This window comes from Oratosquilla oratoria, chromosome 36 (assembly GCF_046742065.1).
Source record: "Oratosquilla oratoria isolate Oo_2021 chromosome 36, ASM4674206v1, whole genome shotgun sequence".
In the NCBI taxonomy this organism is placed as follows: Eukaryota; Metazoa; Arthropoda; class Malacostraca; order Stomatopoda; family Squillidae; genus Oratosquilla; species Oratosquilla oratoria.
The window spans coordinates 38,338,851-38,352,787 of record NC_134812.1 but is presented as its reverse complement, the minus strand read 5'-3'; the positions used below and the strand labels follow the sequence as shown (position 1 = coordinate 38,352,787).

At 44.9% G+C, this 13,937-nt stretch overlaps 1 protein-coding gene across 1 annotated transcript in view; it reads left to right on the top strand.

The window, feature by feature from the left end:
* LOC143019117 (uncharacterized) overlaps positions 1-13,937 on the top strand; it is a 40,542-nt gene that overhangs the window by 14,565 nt on the left and 12,040 nt on the right. The gene's annotated exons all lie outside the window — the stretch shown is intronic.

Here is a 13,937-nt window from a genome sequence, read left to right as displayed (position 1 = left end):
TCCGCCTACTCCTGCTCCTCCTCCCCCTCCCCCTCCCCTTCCTCCTCCTTTGCCTCCTTTTCCTTTTCTTTTTCCTACTCCCCCCTCCTCTTCATCGTTTTCTCCTTTTTCTCTCATCTTTCCCTTCCTCTTCCTCCTTCTCCTCCTCCTCCTCCCCTTCTTCCTCCTCCTCCTCCCCTTCCTCCTCCTTTGCCTCCTTTTCCTTTTCTTTTTCTTACTCCCCCCTCCTCTTCATCGTTTTCTCCTTTTTCTCTCATCTTTCCCTTCCTCCTCTTCCTCCTCCTCCTCCTCCTCCTCCTCCTCATACATCGTTCCTTACTTTGTGCTTCCATCTCCGCCCGCGTCCTCCCGCCAGCTTGGCGCCCTCACTCCCTCCACGTACCTCCATCCAGGCGCCCCTCTCCCACTCTCTCCACGTGCCGTCCCCTCCCCCCCTTCCCTCCCCCCCTACTCCTTCCTCTCCGCCTAGTCTTGTAGTCTAGGCCCAAGCTGCCTCCAATTTTGATTTTTCCCAGCGCTCGCTCTCTCTCTCTCTCTCTCTCTCTCTCTCTCTCTCTCTCTCTCTCTCTCTTCCCTCCTCTCACTCTCTCTCTCCTCCCTCTCACTCTCTCTCTCCTCCCCTCTCTCCTGTCTCTCTCCCTCTTTCTTTTTATCTCTCCATCTCTTCCTCACTTTCTCCCTCCATATCTTCTTTCTCCTTCCCTTTCTCCCTCCATTTCTTCCTTCCCTACTTCCTCTCCCTCTCTCACTCCCCTCACTTTCACTCTCTCTTTCTCTCTCTCTCTCTCTCTCTCTCTCTCTCTCTCTCTCTCTCTGTCTCTATATATATATATATATATATATATATATATATATATATATATATATGCCTGCATCCCTGTCATTTTTTTTCCCCAATTTATCCTTCACGTACTTATATTCCCCCCCTAAACGTTCCTTTATTATTATTATTTATTTATTTATTTATTTTTATTTGCCATCTTTTAAGTAACCCTCATACGCCCCATTCCGGGTTACCCATTGGAATCTCCTCTCCCCCTCATCCCCTCTTATTTCCCTCTCCCCTCACTCTGCTTACCTTCGCACTTCTTACCTCTTTCCACCTCGTGTCGCCCGGGATTTTTGTCCCTGCAGATACTTGGGTGTCACCTCTCCACTCAGCGTCGTCATCGTCTTCTTCCTACGCCTCCTGCTGCTGCAAATGCTGTTCTTTATGTTCGCGGTTGCACGGACCTTCTATCCACTTTTTTCTCTTCCGATTCCTTTTTCGTCTTCCTTTCACTCTTCTCTTTGTTTTTATTCTTCCATTGTCACTTCATTTTTTGCCCTCCTCCTTTTATTCCTCCTTTTCATCTTCCTCCTACTCATGCTCCTCTTCCTCTTGTTCATTTTCCTCCTCTTCCTCCATCCTCTTCCACTTCCTTTTCCTTATCCACCCTTTTTTTTCTCTTCCTTCTCTCCCTTCCCCCCTTCCTTGTCCTCCCCTTCCTGTACCTCCCATTCCTCCTCCCCCTGATCCTCCTATTGCAGTTTGTCAGATTCTTATGTTGTTCCTTCTCCTTCGTCTCCTTCCTGTATCTCTTCCTTTTCCTCCTCTTCCTCCTCCTCCCATTCCTCTTCCCCCAGTTCCTCCTTTTGCAGTTTGTCAGATTCTTATGTTGTTCCTTCTCTTTCGTCCCCTTCCTGTATCTCTTCCTTTTCCTCCTCCTCCTCTTCCTCCTCCTCCTCCTCCTCCTTTATTTCCTCTTCCTACTGCTCCTCATACGCCTCCTTCTCCTTCGGGTGTACTCCTTCGATCTGTATCATGTCTTTTAAGGGAACAAGCACTGTTGCATTCTTTCTGGTTGTCCTTCGAGACGGATCTCGAGGAGAAACCTCCCGTCACTCTTTGTCGAACTCCAACAACACTTTCATCCTCTGAAGGTGCAACTCCGAGGGGCTGGCACTTGGTCTTCGCAACGGGTGGAAGCATTGACGGAATTCTCTTTTTTTTCCTCCACTTTTTTCATTTAAGGAGAACTGACAACCGGTCACGTCTCTCTTCCATTCTTGACCCATTCTTGACCCACACAACAGACACCACTTTTAACGATTCCTCCTTTTGAGATATATGGGATCCCCCAAGGACCGTTGCCGACTGCTGTGGGGCTGCGGGTTTCCAGTCGATGGAACTCGAAGCAACAATTGTTATTGGTTTTCTTCTAAATCCCCCCCCCCACGTCTCATTTTCCCTCTTGACCAGCTTTTGTATAGACTTGTCAGTTCGTTTATCATTTTTAAGGTAGATTCTGTTGATATGTGAGCGTAGCAAAGGGAAGGCAGGCTGAAGAGGGGGGGAAAGTTTGCAGGAGTGAATTAGTATAGTGTTCTGTCATTAGCCATAGAAGTCGAGGAATTATTTCAGTGTTAGACATGGATTAGATGATGATGGCAATTGCCCAGGCCATAAGGTTGCCATAACTCTTCATCTACCAACCTCGATTTGTTCGTTTTTGTTTTGCCGCCACCAGGTGATTATATTCAGGCGAGAGGGTGGGAGGGGTGGAAACCCCAGGACATTAAAAGGTTAAAAACCGCCGCTGTGATGAAATCAAAGCAAAAGCGCCATGGGGGAACGCGGCTAGGCGTCATGCAAGGCGAAGTGCTTTGCGTTTTGTGGTGTAACGTTGATTGGAACATGGACGTGACTGACGTGACGGCGTATGATGCATGATAGGTTTACATGCCTTGCGTTTGATGACCGTAAGACTGAGGCTCTTGTGTATATGTACGTAGTTTGTTTTGTACATGACTACATGTACGGTATGTATGTGTTTTATATGATTACATGAACGTTATGTTTGTGTGCGTGTGTGTGTGTGTTTGGTTTTTACATGACTACATCTACGTTGTGTGTTTGCGTGTGTTTGTGTGTGTGCGTGTGTGTATGCTATCCTCGTCATTTCCCATCTCTTTTGATGTTAATAGTTGGGCTCTGTCTTTGAACTCTTGAATATTGTAGATGCCTCTTGCTTCCGCGTGTGCCTGAGTGTGTGTGTGTGTGTGTGTGTGTGTGTGTGTGTGTGTGTGTGTGTGTGTATGTGTGTATGCGCGCTTGCTTGCTTGTTTTTGTGTGTACGCGTGCGTGCGCCTGCTGTGCATGGCTCGACGTGGGCCAAAGAGCTTGTGAGCAGCTACATGCTGCAGCTGCTATTGAAAGCTGGCCGTACCAACCGTGTTGCCGTGACAAATGGTCCCTCGGCCACTTTGTTTATTGGACCCGTGCTGGTGGGAATGGGAGCAGCAGGCGTTAGCCTCCTCCTCCTCCTCCTCCTCCTCCTCCTCCTCCTCTTCCTCCTCTTCCTCCTCTTCCTCCTCTACCTACCCCCACATCCCTGCATCAGTTTCCTTCCCTTTTGCATCTTGCTTCTCCGCAGTCTCCTCTTCCGTGTTTTCCTCATCTAAAAATTCTGGTCCATTTTCCTCTGACGTCCATAACTACTGTTCTCTCTACTGCTTTTTGTCCTCCTTCTCCCCTCTTTCCCCCTACTCCTCTCTTCCTGTCTTCCCCCTTTCCTCTCCCTGTCCCTTCCCATCCCTTTCCAGTCCCATTCACCTTTTCCCACTCCCCTTCACACTCCTACTCCCACTCCTATTCCTCTTCCTTCTTCACCTTCTCACCCACACCTCCCTCATCCGCTCTCTTCTCGTTCTCTTCTATTTCTCTTCCTCTTTCTTTTGCTCCTGCCCCCCTTCCTCCACACCTGCTACTGCTGCTCTTCATTGCGCTCTCTCTCTCTCTCTCTCTCTCTCTCTCTCTCTCTCTCTCTCTCTCTCTCTCTCTCTCTCTCTCTTCCTCTCTCTCGTCTCTCTCCTCTCCTTTCTTTCTCCTCTCTCCCTCCTCTCTCTCTCTCTCTCTATCTCTCTCTCCCTCTTCTCTTTCTCTCCCTCCTCTCTCTTTATCTCTTTCCTCTCTCCTATCTCTCTCCCTCCACTCTTTATATCTCTTCCTCTCTCTCTCTCTCTCTCTCTCTTTGTCTCTCCATCCTCTCTTCTCTCTCTGTCTCTCTCCTCTCTCTCGCTCTCCCCTCTCTATCTCTCTGTCTTTCTCCATCCCTTTCCCCCTGTTTCTACTTTTGACTTTCGTCACGGAAACAGAATAATCACTTGGTAAGAAATGATTGGAATAATTTTATGTATTTATCTATTTATTTTTATTTAATTACTTTTTTTAGGGCGGGATTGTCTTGAAGCTTTTATAGTACATCGTGGTGATCAAACACGAGATCCACGGTGACGACTCTCAGGAGGAGGAGGAGGAGGAGGAGGAGGACGACGAGGAGGAGGAGGAGGACGAGGACGACGAGGAGGAGGACGACGAGGTACCCGGGGGGGGGAGGGGGGAAGCAATGAACCTTATGCAATCGTAATTGTGGATTCATCTCGGTTCGAAGGTGATGTCTTCATTCCGGAGTTTTGGGGAGAATTGTATACAAACGCAGTCGACGTCGTCGTCGTCGTCTTGTTGACGCCGCCGTAATTACAGAATCCGCGCTCTCCGGGCGTCAAATGGAAGGCGGCGTTACATCAGAACAGGAAGCTTCGGGTCGAAGAGGGAATCGTTGGTATTGCTTGATGATGAATTGCTTTGTGGCTTTAGGAAATGTGTTGTTAAGGGGGAGGGGATGTTACGAGGATTGGAGATGTTCTGTGTAGGTGAGATGAAGTATTGTTTTTTTTTTCTGAGTGGGTTGTTTGTGTTAAGGTCAGATAGAGGTTAGTGTGAAGTAGTGTTTTTGTCCTGAGTGTGTTGTTTGTGTTAGGTCAGATAGAGGTTGGTGTAAAAGGACTCTTCAATGTTGATCCCATCCCTGGTGAAGATACATGACGTACCTGAATAAAACCGTTTGTGTCTCTCCAGAGTAGAACAAATCTCTCTTTGTATGGAAGGAATTAATCGAGACCGGAGGGGAGAGGTGCCGTGGGCCGGAATAAAATCGTTTGGCGGGAACTCTATGGGAACTAACTGATAATAAAAGGATTACCCTATGCCTGCAGAAAGCTCCTTCCGGCAGCCAGAGACGTCAGTATAATATTTGGAGTTATCAGGACTTGTTGATAGCCGTTTGGGACCAACCGACCTTGTACCCATGTTGTTATGAGGTGAGATCGAAGCCCAATGGGCTACAGGTTGTTAGGTTATAACGTTATGATTTTAACTTTTGTTGTGGTGTCCTCTTCTACCTTAAATTGTTTGGGAGTGAACGGATAGTTGATGATCAGAACTCTGGTCAGAGTAGAGGTCGGTCGTTTTGTTTTTATTGTTTTATTTAGTACTGCTGATATAGACTCGTTTCCGATAGTGTGTTGCTGAAAATTATGTCTTTAGGAAAACACGGCTCTCTTGTATACGAAAGAGCTAAGAGGAGGAACTGATTACCGTCAGAAACTCAATGAATCCCGAATTTTCGAGGTTTGGGTGTTTTCTTCGGTTTAATGAAATCGCTGGGCGAAAATGGAGAGGTCGAGAAAAGAAGTTTCTCTTGTTTCAAAGGAAGAATTTCAGGGTTCCTTCTTGCGGAAAAGGCTGGACGAATATATTGGACCTCCGACCCTCGACTGTGGGTGCTTCCCCTCAGCTGAATAAAATAGCTTGGCGGAAGAGAGGGGGAAGAGAATTCCTCTGTCTCAAAGCAAGAATGTCTGAATTCAGCCGTACGGAAGGAACTGCGTGGAAATGGCAGGCCTGGTCCTTCGATAGTGTTTGAGAGATCTAAGTGAATAAAATCGCCTAGCGATAGCAAAGGGGAAGAAATATCCACGCCTGGAGGTAGCAGAGGGGATAAGATATCCATGGCTATCATAACCTTATTTCCTCTCTCCCTTGCCATTCCCCGACTCCGACCCCCCACCCCCCCACTCCGCTTCCTTGTATTCTCATTTCCTTCGTGCCTTTCCTTCACTCCCTTACTTCCTCTTCTCTCTGCCTCCATTTGTACCATGTTGCTCTCCTCCTTACGTCCCTCCTCCCTCACTCTCTCCTCATTCCCTCCCTCTCTTCCTCCCTTCACCCCTTCCTTCATTCCTCCCATCCTCCCTTCGTCCTTTCATCCCTTCTTCCCTTCACCCAGTCTCCAAGACTCCCTCCTTTTCTCTTTTCCTCCCTCGCTCCCCCCTTCCTATCTCCCCCTTCCTCCTCCTCTCCCCCTCCTTCTCCATTCCCTTCCTCCCCCCCCCCTACCTCTCCTTTCACTTCCCTCCCCCTGCCTCCCTCCCTTCTCTATCTGTCCCCAGCTTCACGCAGTGGGATTCCCCGCGTCTAGTCTCGGGTCTTCATACATTTGCCGTGACCTGTCCGTTTCATGAAGATTCTTTGTCCTGTCACTCAAGAGTCCCTTTGTTTTCTCGTTTCCACTGTGATGATGTCGTGGGGTGTGATGTCTCTGTGTGTCGGAAAGGTACGTGTGAGCCTCTCATCCCTTCTTAAACCTCATGTCACTACGGAGGAATTTTTACTCAGCTGGATTTTACAAGCCAAGGTGCATAAAAGATTAGGAAAACAGAGTGATAGGTTTAAGATGTTTTATGAGTAACCCCATTGGTTGTAGAATGGTTTTCATCATGTTGAGTAAAATCTCAGAATTAAGTTGGAAAACTAGTTAAGGCCCAGTTCACACCGCGGCGGTAAAGCATAATCAAGGAAAAAAATGCGCGGTTGTGTATGAACGCCTCCATTGACTAACATTGTAATTGAACCGCAGCGGTTGAAACCGCTAGTATAAAGTCGTAGGGGTTATGGAACGTTGGTGGGCGGGGGGAGATGAGTATCTGAATAAAATATTCATAGCTGAACACGAGAAATGTTTTCGGTACTTATGTGACCTCGAGAGGATTTCTAGGCCCGCAAGGGACCGAGGAGGAGTTTCTTCCCCGGAGGTAGAAGCGCATGGCGAGGGAACGGCCCATGGCATCTGTCTATCTGTATTATACCAAGGGCCTCTTCCCTCACAGTAAAGACGTTATCGGACTGTTTTTCCCTCCGACTGTTGGAGTAGACCTGCAGCTCGCAACTTTCGGGAAAGAGTTTGATAAGGTAGAGAAAAATAAATTTCCCCCAGCATAACAAGTGTAAATTGTTGACAAAAGAAAATATTTTGCCATAGTTATTTTACGGCCAAAAAAGTGCTGGAGCTGGGCAGTACCGCCGATTAATTGGAGGTTGGATGAAAAATGGCCCTGTGTGAAACACCTTAAGGGAAATTGCCAGCCAAGACACGCTCCTATTCCCGGCCAATGTTTCCCTCTTATCCTGGTTCCTCTTATGAAGAGTCATCCCCGAGGAGCTGCTGCTCAGGGATGCTCAATGAGAGATGCTCAATGAGATGAAACTTCCTTTCCCGGTTTGAATTAAGAATAGTGGCCGGTGGAAGACGAAAGCATGTGGAAGTGTAGTGGTTTGTTACCACTACATGGTGAATGGTACCCGTCCGTAAGAGAAGGATTGAAACAAACTCCAAATCACTTTAGACTTGTTTATTGGATATCCGCCCGCCACAACATCAAATAAAAATAACTAATATTTTAATATTTGGTAAAATTTTACAATCATATTACATTCACATGTTTTCTCCTTACAAGGGCTATCATATTGTGGCAACACTCTTATTTTACAAATATAAATTATGTCTATGGACACATACAATGGTTTGTTTAATCATAGTAATTTTTGTCACAAAAATGCTATGCACTTTAAGGGTACACTATAGTAAAGGCGTATTGCCACAAGAGAACCTTCCTCGAAGTAGAAGCGAGAATTCGTAAAGTAAATTGACTGTGGCAAGGGGATAGGTTTAATGAGAGAAGTTTCATGTATAGTATGTGGTGTATTACATAATTTTAGTGGTTTCGTTTCTTTGAAGGGGTTGGGTGTGGGTTGGGCGAAGTAGCGAAAGGAATTTGCCCAAGAAAGTTTGCCCGTAGTTTTCGATACGCTTTTCACCCAAAAAACTTTTAATTTCCGTTGCAATGGCGTCGTTGAGGTCGACCTTTTCCGCAGCCATCGGAGCGTACACGTACTTGGTGGGTGCAGCCGAACTTGGCAAAGGTTTTTCTTCATCACCAAAGCTGGTGTAGACTTGTGGATGTGGTTCTCGAATGTTGATAGATCAGCGTTTCTCAACCAGGGTTCCGCGAGAACAAGTAAGTTAATGCACTTTTTATTTTTATTTTTTTCCATATACGTAATACACACGACATATTCTTGGTTATTGTAATAATGTAATATAGACATCATCCTATCTAACCTATTATAACGATGAAAATAGAATGAGAAATATATGGTATGTGTGTGTGTGTGTTTTGCACAGGGGTTCCTTGAGACATGCAATTTATTTTAAAGGTTATGCAAGGGTAAAAAGGTTGAGAAACGCTGCGATAGATGTTCGGAGGAAAAGTGACCAGTAGCTTGGTTTACTAAGGGCACTAGATGCCTGTGTAACAATGTTAGTACCTAGGAGGCATATGTTGCGTTTCTTCTTTTGTATATATTTTTTGAGTTTGCCCTCCCCCCCTTCTCACGTTCTTCAATTCACACCTCTTTATTTTTCCTCTTTGGGTGTGGGTGGATGTGTGCGTCCATTTCTATGTCAACTCGTTAAATATGCTTGATCTTCAACTTTGAGGACGCTTCAATTGGTCGTCAGGATTTGGGTCGTCCTAGGAAGCCACTTGATACACGTAGTCTTCTTTTTCCTTCCCGCCCGATCTTTCATTTTACTTTAATTATTTATTTGTTTTATTTTATTTTATTTTGTTTTATCTGTTATAGGAGAGGTGTGAAAGAGCCTTCGGCACACACGCGCACACACGCGCACACACATACAATTTGTTTATTCTTGCTTTTTCCTTAGTGATTGTAATTGTTCTTTTGTGTGTGTACGCGTGTATGTGCGTGATTGTGTGCGCATATGCGTGGATAATAAAAATCCATGATCTCTTACCAGATGTGAAGTAAGCATTTATTCAAGTCCTGTGGATGCCACGGAGTTCAGTGAAATAGCCAGGAGACCGCCAGAATTCAAGGGAAGAATCCACCCGGCACGGAATATGTTGGTGTCACCCGAAGAAGCAAAAGGCATCAAAAGAAAAGAAGAAAAAAAAAAATCGTCTGGTGTCCGGAAATGTGACAATGTGTTGCGTGGGAAGTGGAAGGGAGGAGAGGGAGGGAGGGAGGGAGGAAAGGATGGCGAGGGAGAGGAGAGGATAAAGCCGAAGCGGGGTGTCAAGGACCTCGGGACCAAGCGCAAGGAAATAAATTTATAAAGAAATGATTACGACCAAGTCTGGTAATAAATATATACATATATGTGTGTGTGTGTGTGTGTGTATTTCCACACTCTCTCCCTTGTGAACATGTACATCCTTAACTCTTCATACTATACTCCTGGTTACCACTTTACGAATATAGTCCATTAACACCCTGTCTACCACCCTTCCATCTATCACCCTCTCCCATGTGTACTTATGCTTGACTTTCTTCCTAAACACTGTATTTGCTACCACAGCGAGCCTTCTAAGCACATATCCACACTTAACAACCACTTCGTCAATTGGTTCATTTCGTACCCTAGCATTTAGGGCTCCCTATACCACTACACTGACATTTTTCCCTAAACCCTCTATGCACTCGTTTAAATCTATAAAAAAAAAACTCCCTTTCCTCTACACTCTTCTCATTACCAGGCCCATATGCATTTACAAAAACCCACATCTCCTTTCCAAGTTTCACCTTCATCCACATTAATCTTGAAGAAACCTCCTTTCACTCCACCACATGTTTACCTATCTCTTCACTTCTTAGTATAACTACCGCTTCTCTCCATGGTCCTCTTTTCACCCCTGAGACCCTCGCAACTACACTCCCAAACTCAAACTCGCCCCTCCCTTTCAACTTAGTTTCACTTAATTGCAACACATTCATCTTTCATCTCACATACTGCATATCTCTTCCCTTTTACTCTCATGTGTACCACATCCACGCACATTAAAAGACCCAAACCTTAGGGTTCTGGTTGGAAAACTCCCAGACCCTCTTATGAACTTTGCTTTTTTTAAGGAATGTCCTTTGGGGCTACAGGGAAAAGGACGTTTAGTCCTGTCCCCGTCCCGTTTTTTGTTGCCTTTTACGATCAAGTGGGAACACTTGATTGCAGTATTTTTCCCCACCACAGAGTTCAGCGAAATAAGGAAATGAATATTGATAGAAGTGGTACTGAACAGTAACAAGAGTGGGGACAGCATAACGGAGGGTCAGTCCCAGTATGATAAAGTATCATCATTTATCTATGAATAGAGATGTCCTCTACCACAGACAAAATGATGTGTGGCTCTGGTCCGTAGGGGCGCCCTATATAGATCCTTTAGGATCTATATGGGGCTGCTTGCTACTAAGCAGCTTTTAACCCCACAATAACATATAGCCAATACCCTAGACTGGGGTATTACCACCCATTCCACTCCCATCCACCACTATTGTTACCCTCTTATCTTAGCTTCTTGTGGATGAAGGGTCATTCCAGCTTCCAGCTCACTGAGTCAGAATAATGCAACAAAACACCTCACATCCACATCAAGGGGGTGGTAGAGGTCTAGAACGCCAATACTGAGGATCGATAAGTTCACTTGAACTTGGTGTTCGGGCAGGATTAAAAAAAAAAAAGAAAAAATGCAGGCCGTTCCCAAGGCGGAGTGGGTACCACAGTCCTAGTGCCGCGGAAAGGAGCGGGCCAAGGAAGAAGGAGAAGATGAAGAAAAGGTAAGAGAGCCCGGGGGAACGAGGAGTTCTTACTGATGTAAGCTGATTAGCGTTTCCTCGACGGTTCGGTGCGAAAAAGTAAGTCTCCCTGAGCGCACAGAGGAAGAATGTGGGAAGATGAATGACATGGTGCGGGATTGTGAGTAAGACCGCCCTGTGACGGCATGCCAGAGCAACACATTATGGTTTCTTTTCTGTAATATACGGAGTAAACTATGCTCCTCAGTTCCGTCTCTTCGTCTTCATTGATCCATGTGTGTCCGAGCGCGTGTGTGTGAAGAATGTTATATATATATATATATATATATATATATATATATATATATATATATATGTACAACACTGAATGGGTCCCAGTGATTAGAGATACATTTTTATTAACCACAATTCACTTTAATTCTAAGCCATCAGTCGCATGCAGAAATTTAAATGTAGTACGCCCGAGGACTCGAACCTCATGCGGCGAGAACAACATGACCAGTGCCGAGTGACTAGACCAATATCTCTCTTAATGGTGTATTGGTCTAGTCACTCGGCACTGGTAATGTTCTCGCCGCATGAGGTTCAAGTCCTCGGGCGTACTACATTTCAATTTCTGCATGCGCCTGATGGTTTCGAATTAAAGTGCATTGTGGTTGATAAAAATGTATATATATATATATATATATATATATATATATATATATATATTGTGTGTGTGTGTGTGTGTGTATATGTGTGTGTGTTCGTGTTCTATATATAGTAAAAGAGCTGTCTGTCCGAAGCCTTCCAAATTGCTTAGTACTGATGACTGGCCGAGAGCGGTGACGTCACGGCAACGGAGACGACTGATTGGCTGCGTGCGAAGCGAGCTCGCCCAAAGGGCCAAGCCCCCGCATAGCCTTCCAAAATTGCACAGTAAACATAGAGGTTCTCAAGAGAACAGTTGATATCTAGGTTGGATGCGGAATGATAATAATAATAATAATAATAATAATAATAAATTAAGTAAATGAACTATGTCAATATTTCAAAGACGTTGGATAAAATGTTCCTAATTCACAGATGGCCTTAGAAATAAAAAAATATAACATAGAGCGTTTGAACGCAAGAAGTAGATTATATTTACGGAAACGTTATTATTGCATTGGATGAACACATGACGTCACGTCGTTTCAGCGCGTCCGACATGACGTCATATTGCAAAGGAGTCGAAGTATTTTTATACTTGATAAAGACAGACGATTTTATTCACATATTTAGCACATCCTTTCGATAAATGAAATATTAAAAAAGGCATTAATTCAAAGCTTAAACATGGGTTATTTACTACTACTGTGTATATATCTATATATAAAATTGTGTGTATTCACCACGGTCTTTTCACCATGGTCTTTGGATCACGTGTTGGACTCGTGATCGACAGCTATTTCCCTCCCGGAAGAGAGCTCAGAGCTCGTATGACCGATCTATGGGTAATGCTATGACCTTTCACACACACACACACCCAACTCCCCGCCCACGAGAGTCAGAGTAACGACTCGAAGCACAGCGATACCGAAATGATTTCGGCCCTGGGCAGGATTCGAACTGGGTACAGCGAGCACTATCGTACTTCCTAGTCCAGCGCTCTACCAACTGTCTGTGTGTGGTGGGAGTGGTTTTGATAATTGTGTGTGTGTGTGTGTGATAGACGAGAGAAAGAGGGATTGTGTTGAAGATTTAGGTGTACGTATCTGTAAATATGTCTTTCTTCTTGGGACATCCACGAAGGCCACAGCCCCGAGAAGTGGTACCTCCTCTTCGTCGGTCCCTCGATCTGTTGTAGAGGATCATGGTGAGTGGCACTCGAGATTTCAAGGATGAGGTGAGGGTACGCGGGTTGGAAGGTTGAGTGTGGAATGATGATGAATGTTGAAACTTGTACGGAAGTATTCGAATACCATCTGAGGGGGATTTGTGGAGTTGTTCGTTAGAAAGAAGCCGGGAGATGACTGGCAGGTTTAAGATGATTCGGGGCCAGTATTAGTCGGTGCAACACGAGTGTGATCCTTCGAGAGCCTCAAGTCGTCCCGTTTCAGAAGCTGAATGAAGTTAGCTGACGGTAACCAAAGCGAAATGTCGAAAAGCTACACAGGGTATTTTCTTGTTCGGCACCTTGGATTTGCCAGTTAGCAGTGAGCTCCTGTTAACGTGTCGCGAACTATCCCGTATACAGCACAAGATCTATCTAAGATGGGTAACCCTTGAGAGATGATTTTAATATTTTTGTCAACATAAGTCTCATAGAAATAAAGTAACTTGTGACAACCATCCCACGTTAGTGATTCAGGCTGAATTCCTGAATGGAGTAAAGTTGTCTAACCCACGAACATCAGGGGTAGGTGGGCCGGGAGTGCCTTCAGCTGAATAGAAGCTTCTGCTTATAGCCAGAGGAATATATGAGGATCGCTGTCGATGTATGTGTCGTAGCAGAGAAATAATAAAGTAGTGTGCATACGCTTTGTATACGCAAAAGCTTTAATATCTTGGTACGTTGGGCCTGGGTAAAATTGATACATTTCAATGGGAATTTAACTCTCTCTCTCTCTCTTTCTCTCTCTTTCTCTCTCTCTCTCTCTCTCTCTCTCTCTCTCTCTCTCTCTCTCTCTCTCTCTCTCTTGTACTTTATCGAATATGGGTGAAACGTATAGCATTGTGACGCAACTAACACACACACACACACACACACAGAGAGAGAGAGAGAGAGAGAGAGAGAGAGAGATATGGGTATACCCAAGCTGAGTATGAATATTTGGATTTATCCTAAGCCTTGTAACTCCAAGCCTTGGAGTTAGCCTGGTAAGGAAATGAATGGCTTTCAGAGTTGATCGAGAGGGTTCTTAAACATTATAGCACAATCTCAGTTTCTCTTAGCTGTATGAAGTAGTCCAATATCCACCAGAATAATATATTTAAAACGATCTGAATGCTTTACAGAGTAAGCTAGCCAGAATAGAATTCTTAAAAGGGGGAATGAAATGGAGGTTTGATTTAGCTGAAGGTTGGTTCTTTGGTGGCTATCCATTCAAAATTAGATATTTCAGTATCTATTCACAGCTATAATAGCGTGGTACTTTATGGTGGCCCTTTTCAAATACGCTTCCTGCTTGTATTGTCACGGATA